Source organism: Amaranthus tricolor, chromosome 17 (genome assembly GCF_026212465.1).
Source record: "Amaranthus tricolor cultivar Red isolate AtriRed21 chromosome 17, ASM2621246v1, whole genome shotgun sequence".
NCBI lineage: Eukaryota > Viridiplantae > Streptophyta > Magnoliopsida > Caryophyllales > Amaranthaceae > Amaranthus > Amaranthus tricolor.
Window position 1 is genome coordinate 17,275,080 of NC_080063.1, and position 15,707 is coordinate 17,290,786.

A 15,707-nucleotide genomic window follows, 5' to 3' on the forward strand; every position below is an offset into this window, starting at 1 on the left:
AGGTTTTTATAAAGAAAGAACTGTGGGTTGTAAATGTTTCAAGTGGGAGCCATTTCGGGTGATTATTAATCCTCTCATTTTTTATTTTTTTTTTTAGGTTGTATTTGTGAATATTTATTTTATTGAAAACTCATTTTCAAATTTTTTTATTTTCAACCATTTTAGTAACAATAGTGAATTTAAGTCAAATTCAAATTTCAATTTTTATTATTTGTCAAACACTAAATTTAAGTCAAATTTATATTTTCAAATAAAATCATCATTTCCAAATATAGCATTAATAAATTTGGTTTGTTATACTACAAAAATAGTAAGTATTTTTACTTAAAAAGTTCAAGTACAACCGCTATAAAATAATTATTATTATTAGAATGATTATCGAGTTTGTATAAGACTTTTTCTTTAGTTTGAGTATTGGACTTTATATTTGTCGTTGTTAATGTTGCTACAATTTTCATTTTAATTCTCTTAAAAAAAATTTTTTGCTATTATTCACATTTTTTAAAAAATTTAAAATTTTAATTATTATATTTAACTCAATTTTTCATTATATCAATATTTTTCAATTGCTACATTGCTCATATATACATGAGATCTTCTGAAAAAAAAAATGTACCAACCTCAATAGATTAAAAGAATATGTTTCCATTTTAGGCATTTTCAATGCGAAGGTAAATTTTTTAACTTAAATTTATTATCAATTTATATTTTTTTTAATTTGTGTCAAAAAAATAAAAAACTTAAAACAAAGTAAAAAAAATAGTATATTTTTTTGCATTATCTATAGACCGACTATTAATATGCTTAATTTTAATTAGGGGGTGAATTATTACTAAGATGATAAGAATGGAATTAAAAAAATAAATGATAATTTAGAGCTTAATAAAAAAATGGGATTATGTGAGATTGAAAATGACAGAATAGGGTGTTTCTTAATGTATCTTAGCTGGGCAAATAAGGACCATACAAAAAAAATAGACGTTGGGTTTTTTGGTTTTATCAACTGAGCGATGAATAAATGGAGATATGTGGTCATTTGTATAGGTGTCCACCGCCCAGCTTAAATCATGGAGTAGTATTGACTGGTTGAACTTTTTTTTTCGACAAAAGACTGCTTAATTCTTGGTGTATAATTACGCATATAATTAAATAAAATAACATATTAAATTGAGTAAAAAATTAAATATAGTATATATAATACAATGATAGAAGTAGTTGGTTAAAGTTTTTGTCGGATTTAATTGGTTTAAAATATCTAATGATAAATTAATTGTTCAAGTTAATTATTTTATTCAAATGTCATAGTCATATGTGGTAAAAATTTTATTATTCATTAAACCATTATTGATTATTTATTAGAAAAAAAGATCATAAAAAACCCACAATAATAAAAATGTTTATTAATTACTTTTTTGTATAAGATAGTTACTTGTGTTTTTGGCTCAATCGTGACCATAGATTTTTTTATTTTATATTGATATATTGGAAGTGAAAATTTTATTTTGAGTCTATAATAATTATTATTTTTTTGAATGGAAGGGTGGGCTAGATTTTATTATTATACTTAGATATAATTATAAATTATTGTAAGGCATTCAGAATATTTATTTAGTAGTAATTAATAAAATAAATTTATAGTAAATATGTGAAATAGATCCTTCTGGAGTAAAACATTAGCAAATCTTCAAGATTATGCAAAAAGATAAAGAAGGGATGGGGGGGGTCACGTTCACAAAATGCCATGATTGTAAAACTGTAAACCTATCTAAAGTTAGATGTGTTCAAACTTCAAAGGTATATGATTGATTGTAATTGAATTCGATATTCATTTAATTTTAAAAGTAAATTCAAAATTATGTAATAATTAATATGAATATAAAATTTAATTTTAAATTGATTTAAAATACTTAATTTAAAATTAACATGATGATTTGAATAAATGTTTTTAACAAAGGCTAAGAATTTTGTTCAACATTGGCATTTTGACAATTTTCCTCATTCCCTTGATGTGGTTCATTAATGAGCCAAAGCATATCTAGAATGTCCTAGTGAGATTATATTAGTTTTGTTAATTAATAATCATTTGTTTTAAATTTTATTTTAATATATGGTAAGATTATAGACCATTTATTAGAAGTAAATAAAATATTTTATATTTTTCACTGATCTATTTCAGTTGTAGAGACGGGATACGTTTATGAATTTGGTCGAGTATTGTGAATTTGTAATATACTTAGGTCATACTTCATATTTTCTTTTATTTTGTATTTTATTTAATTTTTTGCGTCACTTATTAGGGAATATGAGTTTGCATGATTTTTTTTGTTTGTTTGATACATGTTTATTGCAGACTCTCATGTCCTTTTATTAATAATGATATTTTTCCTAACAATATAATATTATCGTTAGCAATCTCAAGAAGTAAAGAGAGTACTCTCGTTTTGCTCTACTTTATGCTCGACCTTGTATCATTTCTATTTAAACAATTTATTTTCTTTCTGTTTCAATATTTGCTCTATGCGTTAGGATAAAACATGAGCCAGTCGATCCCGTTTAGAAAAAAGTAAGTTAAATTTGTCCATAATCATCTCAAACTGATTTTTGAATTTGCTCATCAATATAATTTAGGTTTCAAGTCATTGCTTTTAATCAGAATTTCACTATATTCAATTTTTGTACATTGAATGATTTTATTCTCGTCTAATCTATATAAGTTATGCATACGTATGTTTTTCAATCCTAAATTTATTTGGTTTCAACAATGACTCAAATCACACACAACTCAATTGACTTAACAATTTATAATTTAAATTGAAAATTAAAAGAGAATTGAATCTTGTCTCAGTTTGAAACATGTACTATTTATTTCATATAAGATTTTACGTACAATAATTCTTGTCGCTCATTTTTAATCTATAAGCATCTCATTCTCTTAGTGTCAAGAGACCAACTCAACCAAAAGCTTAAGTTGATGGTTGAGGCCCCAGGATATCTTATATACTCTAATACGCCCCCTCACACGAGAGCCTATTAGGCTAGAAGTGTGGATGCGCATATGGCGCTAAATATTTCACTTTAAATGAGGGGTGGTTGAGATTCGAACCCGTAACCTCTTGTTACGTTGACTTCTAATACCATATCAAGAGACCAACTCAACAAAAAACTTAAGCTAATAATTAAATCCCAAGATATATTATATACTCTAACACTTAGCATACTCTATAACCGAAAAAAAAACAGATGGCAAATGACAATGAGATAGAAGCCAAGGAAGTCAGCCATTGTATGTGACTCTAGACTTCCACTACTTTTTCTGGATAAACGTGGCCAACCAAGACATCATTAGAGATTATTGAGCCGAATTTCATGAAATCGCTGCACCTTTGTCATTATGAGACAAAACCAGCTTATTCTATCTAGCTAATTACAACTATTCCTACTAATCTCTTGTTTAATTAGTTAATCAACATAATCAATGTTATGTACTTGATGTATCTTTTTGGTATATGCATGTTCTATATGAAGTAAATCATTATCTTCTTTTGGTATATGTGTATAAATCATTGATTTGTTCGAGTAATTAATTATATATAGGTTAAAGGTTGTTATATATATATATATATATATATATATATATATATATATATATATATATATATGTCATTTGAGAACTCTGAATTGATCAAATATTTAAAATTTTTTTCTTTTCGTAGTTTTGATAAAGTTGGAGTATGATTCTCACTGCCCATAAAAAATTTAATTTTCCTTTCCTTTTATCTGTAGCTCGACAATTAAAACACGTATCAAAGATCTATATAACTAACTCTAACCCTAAACCTGACCAAATAATAACTCAAGAAAAAGTTTTAGGGTGAGGTTCAAACCAGTATGAATGGATGGCTAAACCCACTGACTACTTTAATGAATTATAAAAGTAAAGAAATGATCGAGTCTGAACCATTAGTTCAGAGTGTTGGTTGAGTCAGTATGAGTTTAAATTTTGTCAAACCACTTATTTTAAGGGGAATATTTAGTGGATATGTTGCATTGATCTACAATTCTCGCCTCTTAGGAGGCATGATACAATAGATGATAAAATCACTAGCTTTAAGATTTTAATAAATATATTTTAATGTTTTTTGTTTAGTTGATTATTTTTAAATTTTGTGGTAGATTAAGAAATCTCTACAGACAAGAAAAAAAGAGAATCAATCATTCATATAGCTGGTGAAAATTAAATTTCTTTTATAATATTGTAAGTAGAGATGTTCAAAACAAGCCTAATGACTCGATATTCACTCGACCTTGTAACCAAACCTAATTTGACCTGACTTAAAAATGAATTTACAATTATTTTAAAACAAATTTAGACACAATGATTTTGAACCAACCCGAAAACACCTGACTCAAAATCAACATAATGACTAAAGTGAACACATCTAATTGTAAGAGAAAGCCCTCAACTACTAAACTAACTTAAAATTGATGTAGTTGGTCATATGTCACGAAAGTATAAATTTAAATTTACAAAAATTCACAACCATAATAAGCAAACCTTTTTTTTATTTTGAAAATTAATAAGCAAACCTTTGAAGTATGTGGTTAATTTATTAATACAAAGAATATGAACGGAACCTTATTTTGTCTTCAAGTGTATGTTTTTCTCAAATTAAATATTTGTATTCTACTACTAGTGGCTACTATCTACTTTTGTACTTGCTCCGTTTTATTATTCTCGTTATATTTGACTCTTTACACGATTCAATGTGTTATTTTGTTCATTTATACGTTGAATTATATACATTTAAAAATTATAAAAAGTTAATATTATCAATGTATGCGATTAGACGATTCAAACAAGATCACACATAACTATATTTTTACTTACACATTAACCGCGATATATAAAATAAGCTTAAACGATGAGTAGTTTCTATAATCAAAATGTAGCAAGTATTTCATAACTGAGGAAGTAATTTATTGATAATTATACTCATATTAATTAAATTAATGTTTTTTTTTTCAGTTTGGAAAAGTCCGTCAGTTGCCTCGTTGATTAGGTCTTTAGGAGTATCAAAATTTAGTGCTTAAAATTATGTTGTGAATAATTGTCTTTCTGGTTTATTTTGGCAACTTTTCTTTCTGTTGGGTGTGAGGGTATAGTTGTTTAAAATATATTTTATTTATCAGTTTTTATTTTATGTTGTAATTATATTTAAATTGTCCTTAATTTAAATATGAATTAACAATTATGTAAAATTCAACATGAAGACAAAACTCAATTTAAACCGACTTTAAACACCTGATCACTGACTCAATGACCCGTATGAGCACCTCTGATAATGAGTGTTAGTTTACGCTATAGTCCATATAGTATTGCTCCACATAATCCATACAAGCAGAAAAAAATTAAACATAATTTTTCATAGAAATATAAAATTTAAAATATATCTAAATGAAATCTTGTTATATTTTGAGCAACAAAAATATTTGCCTTCCGTGAGTGACAAAAAAAAAAGATGCAAGCACTGTCAATCTATTATCGTCGCTCAAAGTATGGGCGTTATTTTTATAGTGTCTCCCAAAACGACGACAATGTATGCCACATTATGAAAATGGCGCCCCAACCTTATTTTGGGCCACATTTTATATGTATGACGCCCAAAATAACACTCTGTTTCATACTTAGACGCCTATATTAGACAATTTTGACATCCAAAATTGTTGTCCTTGTAGTCTTAGTTATAAAAAAATTAACTTTGCCGCTAAAACAACCACTATTACACGATTTTAAAATTTTCATTAGATACATGTTATATTAAGAAAAAGAAGACGATGTCGTCTCCTCCCATCCTAGACAAAAAGCACCATGCATTCAATTGTATTTAATAGAACATATATGAAAATTGTACTCCCTTCGTTTTTTTTATTTTTTATTTTGGATTTTTCACATATATTAAGGAAGATAGAATTTTTGGGTTACAGTGGGTATTATTTTGATTAAATAGTAGTGTGAAGTAATGATTGTAGTGAAAGTATGAGAGAGAAAATAATTATAAATAAAAGAAAAGGGGGTTTTAAGGGGTAAAAGTGGGATAAAAACTTTCTAAAAGTAAAAAGTATTCTAAAGTGGAAGAACTTTTGAAGCTACCCGTTATAGTAATGTGGAAGATCAAAAAAGAACGGAGGGAGTATGTGATTACTCTATATATAGTATACATGAAAGGAAAAACTATGTTTATAAGATAGTTAGTTCAACTTTATTTATTTTTTTTTGGTTTATATTAAGTTCATCATATCATAAAAATCCTTAAAAACTCTAATTTTTTATACAATTTGCAAATATAAAAAATAGGTTTATAATTGTCTAACAATACATTATACATATGTGATGCTATGTTTTTTTTGTTAAACACTCAATGAAATTACTTTAGGAAAGAAATCGTAGGACAGCCTAGAGTGGACGAATTGCTTAAATGGTTTTCGGAGAATAGTAGAGTTTTGTTGGTTGTTAGTTTTTTTAATTGATTTGATTGACTAATTGAAAATATTAACTGTTTTGTCAATTTTTATTTTGACTATATAAACTCAATTATTTAGAGAGATATTTGGTAACATTAGATAAATATTATTAAAAATTTATTAGAGGAAAAAGGGCCAACAAGTTTAGTCAAAACAAGCTTAGATAAACATTTTTTTTTTGCCTTAAAAGACAACTTTTCGGCTTGACTATTAAGTTATTTACCAAATGATTTTTTTAGCCTTTTAACAAAATAAAAAGTAAAAATCCAATAAAAAATCGGTTACTAATTAAACACCCCATTGACATAATTATAATAAAATATAAAGATGATGCTAATCTAGATAAGGATCTCTGATAAAAAAAACAAGGTCATGTATGCAATTTTCCAAGTTTGATGTAAGAATTAATTTTTTGTTTTATAGTATAAGTCTCATTATAATATAATTTGTGTTAATAATAATATATAAATTAACTTTGTGGGCTGTGCTAATTAGCAATGATTGATTAGTTAATGAAAACATTAGTAGCATAATTTAATACTTTTTATTATAGATAAATATAATTAATTATATAATAATTTTCATATAATAAACTATTAATAAATGTGAATAATGGTAGTAAGTGCGTGGTCGGCGATGAAGACAACAACTCAAGATTACTCATTAGAAATACTATTATTTGTTAATACTTTTCATGTTAGCTCATGTACGCTGGAGCGGCCCCATTTTCTTATAATGACCATAAACCGCCCCTTAATTTTAAGCCACTTCTTTTGGTACACATTTTTTTCTAGGTTTTTTAAACTCGTGGAAAACTATTTGAACTTTTGTTTCTCCAAGAGACCCAAGTGAGTAAAGACTACTCATATACTCATATTTCTCTTTAATCTTTCCATTTTCTTGTTTCTACTTATTGCAAGTAATTTTGGATAGAAAAACATGCTTCCGGTTTATTTAAGTTATGATTTTAGTTATACGAATTTTTTTTTTCATAGGCTAGAGAGTACAAAGTAGAGAATCTCTATAGGCAAGAGGTAGAGGGAATTAATCCTTTTTGTAGATTGTGCGATGTGAGAATTAAACCCCTATTACAAGGGTCAACTAATCAAGGTTGAAAGGAAAACTTCTAATCATTAGACTAACTCATGATTCTCCATTAGACTAAAAATCCTATCAATATTAAATTGTGTAGTAAATAAAATAAAAAATAATAACCAAATTAGTTGAGCATTAGGGATGGATCATGAACATTTTTATACAAAGGGTAGCCACTGAATTTAAAATATTAATCGTACAAAGAAAATAAAATCAAGCATGATCACTTAAATTTTTGAAAAATTGAACAAAATTTAAAAATTAGTCAAAACAATTCGGATAGGATTAAGTACACATCCTTTTTTTTTTTTGAAAAATTATCCTGAATAATACGAATTTTCACTGATTTTCCTACGATAATACGAACTTTCAATTAATCATGAATAATACGAACTTTGATACATATTTCCCGCTGGCATACTGATCTGTGCACTTTATACTATACTTTTATGCTCCCTTCCCTTGCATTTTTATGGCATTTCGAAGTGTGATTTCGCATTTTCCATGTGGTTTTACGCTTGGTTGGAGTTTTGTGTGTCTTTGATTATTTCAGGCCATTTTACTCCACTCTTGTATTGGAAGCGAATCACTCCTGAGCATTAGAATGTGTGCTTCGAGATTTGGCAGAGTTCGAGACCGCATTACGACACTTTTGTGAGCTCACGGGGCCATTCGGACATGCTTTTAGTCCCGTTGGGTTTCGTTTGTACTTTTACCGCGTTCTCATGAAGAAAAATAAGCACAAGATGATAGGCCCGGGCGGGTATTTTCATACCCGGGTGATTTTAAGCAAGAAATAAGAACGTAAGCATCCAAGCCCAGGACCCGGTCGGGTCAAGCTTAGACCCGGCCGGGTTTGTCTAAAATTACTTGATGGAATGTTCAACCCACGGACCCGGTCGGGTCTTGCTCAAACCCGGTCGGGTCTTGCTCAAACTCGGTCGGGTCCTGTGATTTCTGCTCTCTGGAAAACCCTCAGCACACGGACCTGGTCCGGTCTTCAGAAACCTGGTCCGGTCTTCCAGAAACCTGGTCCGGTCCTGCTCTAATAACCGTTTTTCCGCACGGTTTTTATTAAATGATGAGGAATGTAACCGTAGACAGGAGGTTAACAATTTTTCTCAGTTTTCTTTAGACATTTTTAATTCTTCACTTTGGGGAAAAACCTTTGTAACTTCATTTACTTTTGTTCGTCATTTGGTATTCGAATTCAAGTACTATTTCTTTATCCCTTTTCTTGTTATTATTTTTAATCATGTTTTCTTTAATGAATTTTTATTTTGTTGCAATTAATATGTGTGAGTAGTTTCTTAATCTAGGGTTAGATGGAACCCTAGCCATGATTTTGATGATGAATTATTGAGTTCCAATCCCTTTTTGTTATGCATAATCCTTGTTCATGCTTGATCTCTTATGCTAGTTAACTTACGTTTTTCAATGGAAACTTTGGAAATTGTGGTTAACAATTCATTCAATCGCTAACGAAAGTTAGGGTTGAGTGAATTGCCTTTTAGATCAAGGACTTGATAATCTTCATGAAAATAGATAGATTTGATTGTTGGATCTTATAGAATACTATGCTTAATGTCATTACTATGCTTGATTCCACGAAAATAGGTTTGATAGTATGGTAGTGAAGCTAATAGTCTTCGAAAGGAGTTATTAGTATTTATAATGGTGTATTCGTCCCATTGAACTTGGTTATGATCGTTGTAGGGGTAGTAGGATCTCATTGTCATCACATCATGCTAGTGGGGAAGTTTATCCCTAGATGTTTTAATATCATTAAATTACCTTTCTAATTTAATTGCTTGTATTCTAGTCATTTAGTTAGTTTAGGTACATATTCTCTGAAATTGTGTGTTACTAAGCATCAATTGGTAGCCGGAAAATAATCATTTACTACGTTGTTCCCTGTGGATTGGACCCTAACTATCGCTGTACTAGTTGCATATTAGGATTTGTTTGATAGTACATAAACGACCTATCACATACCATTTTACTTGTTACCGGTATACTTACTCATTCCTTTTAAAATTTTTTTTTTGGTTGATAAAACTAAGTAAAGCAAAAAAATTTTGCTGGGTCAGGATGCACTCCGCGTGCCGCGGAGATCTACGCGAGCCGCGGATTAGGGTCTTTCTGCCTTTAAATTTTTTCTTCACTATTTTTCTTAATACTTATTTGCTACGGTCATTCAATAACTGCAGCAAATAATGCTTATATTTTATTTATTTATTTTTTTTTAGTTTAATATGCATTTATTTGCTGCGGGCCATAGCATAACCGCAAAATTAATTGTGCTACTGAGTATTTGCTGCGGTCAAACCTTAAAACCGCAGCAATTAATTGTTTTTTTTCTAATTCTTTTTCCTATTTATTGCTGCGTATATACAAAAACTGCAGCAAATGATACGCAGCAAATACGTTTTTTTTCATTAGTGTATTTGAGTCCTCTCTATCTCCTTTTTTGTTTGTGTTCTTTGGGCTATGGTGGTAGCTAGCCACAGGACTGACATATTATTCATTAGGTTGGCCAATGCGTGATGATGGAGAAGTTTTTAACTCAACCCGTGAAGGTGTTAAGGTGACCTTTAAATCTTGTTGGATACCTGCATTTCAATAAAATATGGACCACAAAGGTTTCAAATAATATCATGCTTAATAATTTCCCAATTTTTTTTAAAAAAAGAATTAAAGCCATTGATTCCTTGGCCATTATTGTATGAACTGTTAACATGGCTTGGTTAATTTACAAAACCTTTTTTGACTACTTGTAATTTAGCATGAACACAATGTTTACATAAAGGAATTCCTTTTGCAATTGATGTTCTAGATTGAGATGATGACGAAGGAGAATACATGTTAAATATCAAATTACTTTAGAGATTAAAATGAAAATGGAAAAAAAATTTTAGATGTTGGAAGAAGTAATTAAATTGGAAGAGCAAAGTGAGCAAAGAGGCTGCTGAAAAAAAACTGTCTAAATACCCATTAAAATAAGGAAAAATTACCCTGAATAATACGAACTTTCACTGATTTTCCTAAAATAATACGAACTTTCAATCAACCATGAATAATACGAACTTTGATAAATATTTGCCGCTAGAATAACGAAGAAATGGGGAATTTACCGTTTCTCCAAGTAAAGAACCGGTCAGGTATGCTAGCGGGAAATATGTATCAAAATTCGTATTATTCATGGTTAATTGAAAGTTCGTATTATTGTAGGAAAATCAGTGAAAGTTCATATTATTCAGGGTAATTTTTTCTTTTTTTTGTAAGAAAAATAGTTCTTTCGAATTACATATCAAGATTTATAGATTATCATTCAATATTTTTCGATCAAAGTGAAGTATAGATAAAATCAAAATTAATGTAGCTTATTCTTACATGCATGATAGATAAGAAAGAAAGTAGTTTGGTGAAAGAATAAATACAAATTATCAAATAAGATAATTTTATAGTGAGACCATTTCATATTGAGACGATTTCATACAAAGACTTGTTAAAGATTAAGTAACTGCTTATATACAATGTTGAGGTGATTAGCCCACAAGGTTGTGATACGGCCCAAGTTTTGGTCACACAAGACCACATGGGCCTATTTGAAATGGGCCAAGGGTCATTATCTGAAAAGCTTCGTGAATGGACATGGAGTTTAGTTAACTCATCCTTTGTCCCAATAACATTGTAATATAAGTTACTCTTATGAGATCCTGTCTCTCAGTGAGATGATTTTATAACAAGTAGCGCATATGTTAATAATTTGTAATAGTTGGGCTATTAACTTATACTTGAAGCACGTCTCACAAAAAGACCATCTCATACAAGAATTTGTACTAATAGTTTTTCCATAAAAACTTTTACATATAAAATATAAATGAATAAATTATAAATTCTCGTATTGGAAACTTGAAATTTGAACTTAAGTGTGTGAAAATTAAATTGATAAATTTATTTTAGACCAATATTCCATTTTTAATTTAAGAGTAGAAACTTTTAATTTAATATAAATAAGTTAGGGAAATTTCACATATCAGCATCAAACTTTTATGAAATGCCAGTGGTAGCACTTTTATAAGATTTTTCCACCTGGTAGCATCCATTTTATTCTAATTGCCGTAGCATTTTCGTTAAATTCTGTCAATTTCCATTTAATTAACCATTTTCACGTTTCCACCTTTATTAAATGTTGATTGTTCTCTTTATAATTTGCTCTAAACCATTTTTATGATCCAAATGTTTAATTCACCATTTTGACGTTTAATTCACCATTTAATTTATCAACGTTCTCAAATGTTTAGGGCAAATTATAAAGACAAGAACCAACACTTAATAAAGGTAGAAACGTCAAAAAAGTGAACTAAAGGGAAATTGACAAGAATTTAACGAAAAATGCCACGGAAGTTGGATAAGGCATAAATTGGATGCTACCATGTGGAAAAATCTTACAAAAGTGTTACCAATGACATTTCATGAAAATTCGATGTTACTATGTAGAATTTTCTATTAAATTTTCTTTGTTTAGCATACCATTGGCTATGTCGTAACATGCGACATGTTAGCATATTGTACTATAATGGACTAATTTAAATTTCACAGATTGTTATATGAGTTGGTTTGATCAAAAGACGTGCCTTACATATAATTTAAATCATTCATCTTATATACTCTCTCTATCCAGTTTAGTTTGATACAAGAAAAAGTTGATATTTTTTAATAAAAAGGTGAATAATAGTAATAAATGAAGAGAGATAATAAATTGAATGAATAAAATTAAAAGAGAATTAAAATGTGTGAATGAGATTAAAAAATAATGAATTATTGTCAAAAATATAAATAATGCAAACTATAATAGCAGGAGGAAATATATTACCATGATATAAAATGTGAGAAAGAGTTTCTCACACCAACAACAATAGCTTTTCAGATTTAAAATTAGTCTAAAAGCATTCTGTTGATAATTCTTTACCAAAGCAAAGAGTAAAACACACACTCAAATTCTAGGTTGGTTGAGTGGTTTTCTTTTATCCATGATTTGAACTTGACGAAGGAAGGAATTACTATCCTTCTCTTCCATCTTTACACTTTCTTCAATTTCCTTTCTCTCTCATTCGAATTCGCATTTTCTCATCTTCCAGTATTCTCACCGATTCACGAAATTGTTTCACTGATCTTGTTAAAATAATGTTGAAAAATTTAGAATTTTAAAAATATTAAACATAAAAAAATCTAAACTAAAGAATTAAAAAATAAAAATATATCTTATAGTAGAAGTATTTAGAAAAAAGTAATTAAATAAAATATCTAAGATAATAGCAAGCTTGTAACCAAATTGATCACTATAAATATCCATTAATGTAATCAATTTTTTGGTAATGAAAAAGATAGTCATTTTACATATTTGCTCACTTTCCTCTCCAAATAAATCAATACGCTACTTTTCTGTCTAAATTTTCCCATATTTGGTATCAAGAGCAAATTAACCAAGACCTCCAAACACCCTAAATACATTAACCAATTTTTCATACTCTACAATAAAATAAACCTCTAACCAAAAAAAAAAAAAAAAAAACTCAACCCTTAATTATCCCCAAGTTAATTGGATTCTCACATTTAAAGGAGAAAAATATGAACAATGAGCCATACACACGAGGTCAATATTTATCTCCCAAGATTTATGGGAATTAGTACAATAAGGTTATGACCAATCACCCTAACATGACACGAAAGAGTTATCATCTTGGGATGAAACAAAAATAAAACAAAATAAACAAAATAGGATAATACAAGGGCTCCGAAGAGAGATAATCCTTTTTAAACTCCAATCTCCATGAAGAGAATTTGATAATTTACTAATAGCAGAAAATGAAACAATACATTCATTCTTTGACCGAGTCACTAATATAGTTTATCAAATAAGATCAAATTGTGGTAAAATAAAATATGAAGATGTGATTCGAAAAATATTAAGGAGTCTCTCACAAAAATATAACATTATTGCCACGACAATAGAAGAGGTTAACAAAAAAAATTTATATATCCTAATTGATGGGATGACTACTTGCACATGAAGATATATTAAAAAGATTTAACGAAAAAGCACTAGAACAAACTTTTCAAGCTAAATTAAAATTTTATCATATTGAAAATAAAATGGTTATGGCAAAAATTATGAAAAAGGAGAAACATCATATAATCGTGGCAGGGGGAGAGGAAATTTTAAAAATTAAGGGAGTCGAGTAAATAATCAAACTAGCCCTTATTGTAAATTATATAAGAAAACTAACCTTGAAAAAAGATTGTTGGTATCGACAAAAGGAAGAAGCAAACTATTCCGAAAATAATAATTCCGGAGAACAAATATTTTACACTGGATTAAATGCACATGAAAAAGTAAATGATGTATGGTATATCGATACTGGTTGTTCAAATCACATGACAGGCGATAAAAACTATTTTGTCATTCTTGACGAAAATGTTAAAACACACATCACACTCGGCGACGGTAAAAAAGAAAATGTCGCCGGAAAAGGGACAATTAGCTGTTAAAACAAAAAATGGTTCATCAAAATTAATTCATGATTGTTTTTATATTCCCGGACTTGTACAAAATCTATTAAGTGTAGGCCAACTAATTAAAAAAAGGCTATATGGTTAAATTTGAGAACAACAAATGTCAAATTTATGAAAAAAAGAAGGGTCAGATAATAACAACTGTCAAAATGGCTCCCAACAAAATATTCCCATTAAAAATGCCATTTCAAGAAAAATTGGCTTTAACCTTAATAAATGATAAATCTACCTTATGGCAGTTAAGATTCGGGCATCTAAATTTTAACAGTCTAAAACTATTAAAACAAAAAGAAATGGTAATTGGTCTACCTACGATAAAAAATGAAAGAAAAATTTGCGAGGGCTGTATATATGACAAGATGCACAAATTGTCATTTCTTACCGCATCTTGGAGGGCCAAGGCTCCTCTAAAGCTTGTTCATGTAGATATTTGGGGTCTTACCAAGAATTCATCTCTTGGCAGAAAAAGATATTTTCTATTATTTGTAGATGAGTACTCCTGCATGATGTGGGTATATTTCGTGGAGATTTCTCACTTCATTTAATTCAAAGCCCTCACAGAAAATCAAAGTGAGCATTCTCTCAAGATTCTTAGAACGTATTGTGGCGGAGAATTTACAAGCAAAGAATTCAACAACTTTTTTAAGAAGAATGAAATTAAAAGAGAACTTACAACAAGACGCAAACCTCAACAAAATGTTGTTGCGAAAAGGAAAAACCGCACTATAACAGAGATGGCCCGCAGCATGATGCAGGGTAAACATCTACCCAAAAGATACTGAGCCGAAGCTATTCACACGCAGTATATATCCTCAACAGATCTCCCACAAAATCAGTTAAGGATTTAACACCATGTGAAGCTTGGCACAAGAGAAAGCCAAGAGTAGAGCACCTCAAAGTGTTCGGGTGCATAGCTTATGCCCATATCCAGAAGGAGAATCGGGAAAAGCTCGATGAGAAGGGAGAAAAATGCATATTCATTGGATACAGTCACGAAACAAAAGGATATTGCCTCTACAAGCCCGAATCCAAAGAATTAATCATTTCAAGAGACGTAATTTTCAACGAAGCAGCTGAATGGACATGGGAAGAAAAAGAAATTGAAGCTCGTGAAGAAGACGAAGCAGACCAACCAACAAACCCATCATTTCTGAGTCCAAGCACACCTGAAAGTATAAGATCATCCCCAAGCTCAGGAAGCTAAACATCACGTTCAACTCCTCAACATCAAGAAGCCCGAAGATCAACACAGGATCGACAACCGCCAACATGACTAGAAAATTACCATTATGACCAAGTAATGATGGCACTCTTCTCTAGTGAGCCACAAACATTTCAAGAAGCAGCACTATAAGAAACATGGATCGAGGTAATGAACGAAGAAATTAAATTGATCGAGAAGAATCACACATGGGAACTTATAAACAAGCCACAAGACAAGGAAGTTATCGGACTCATGTGAGTCTACAAGGTGAAGCATAACGATGATGACTCCATCAACAAGTACAAAG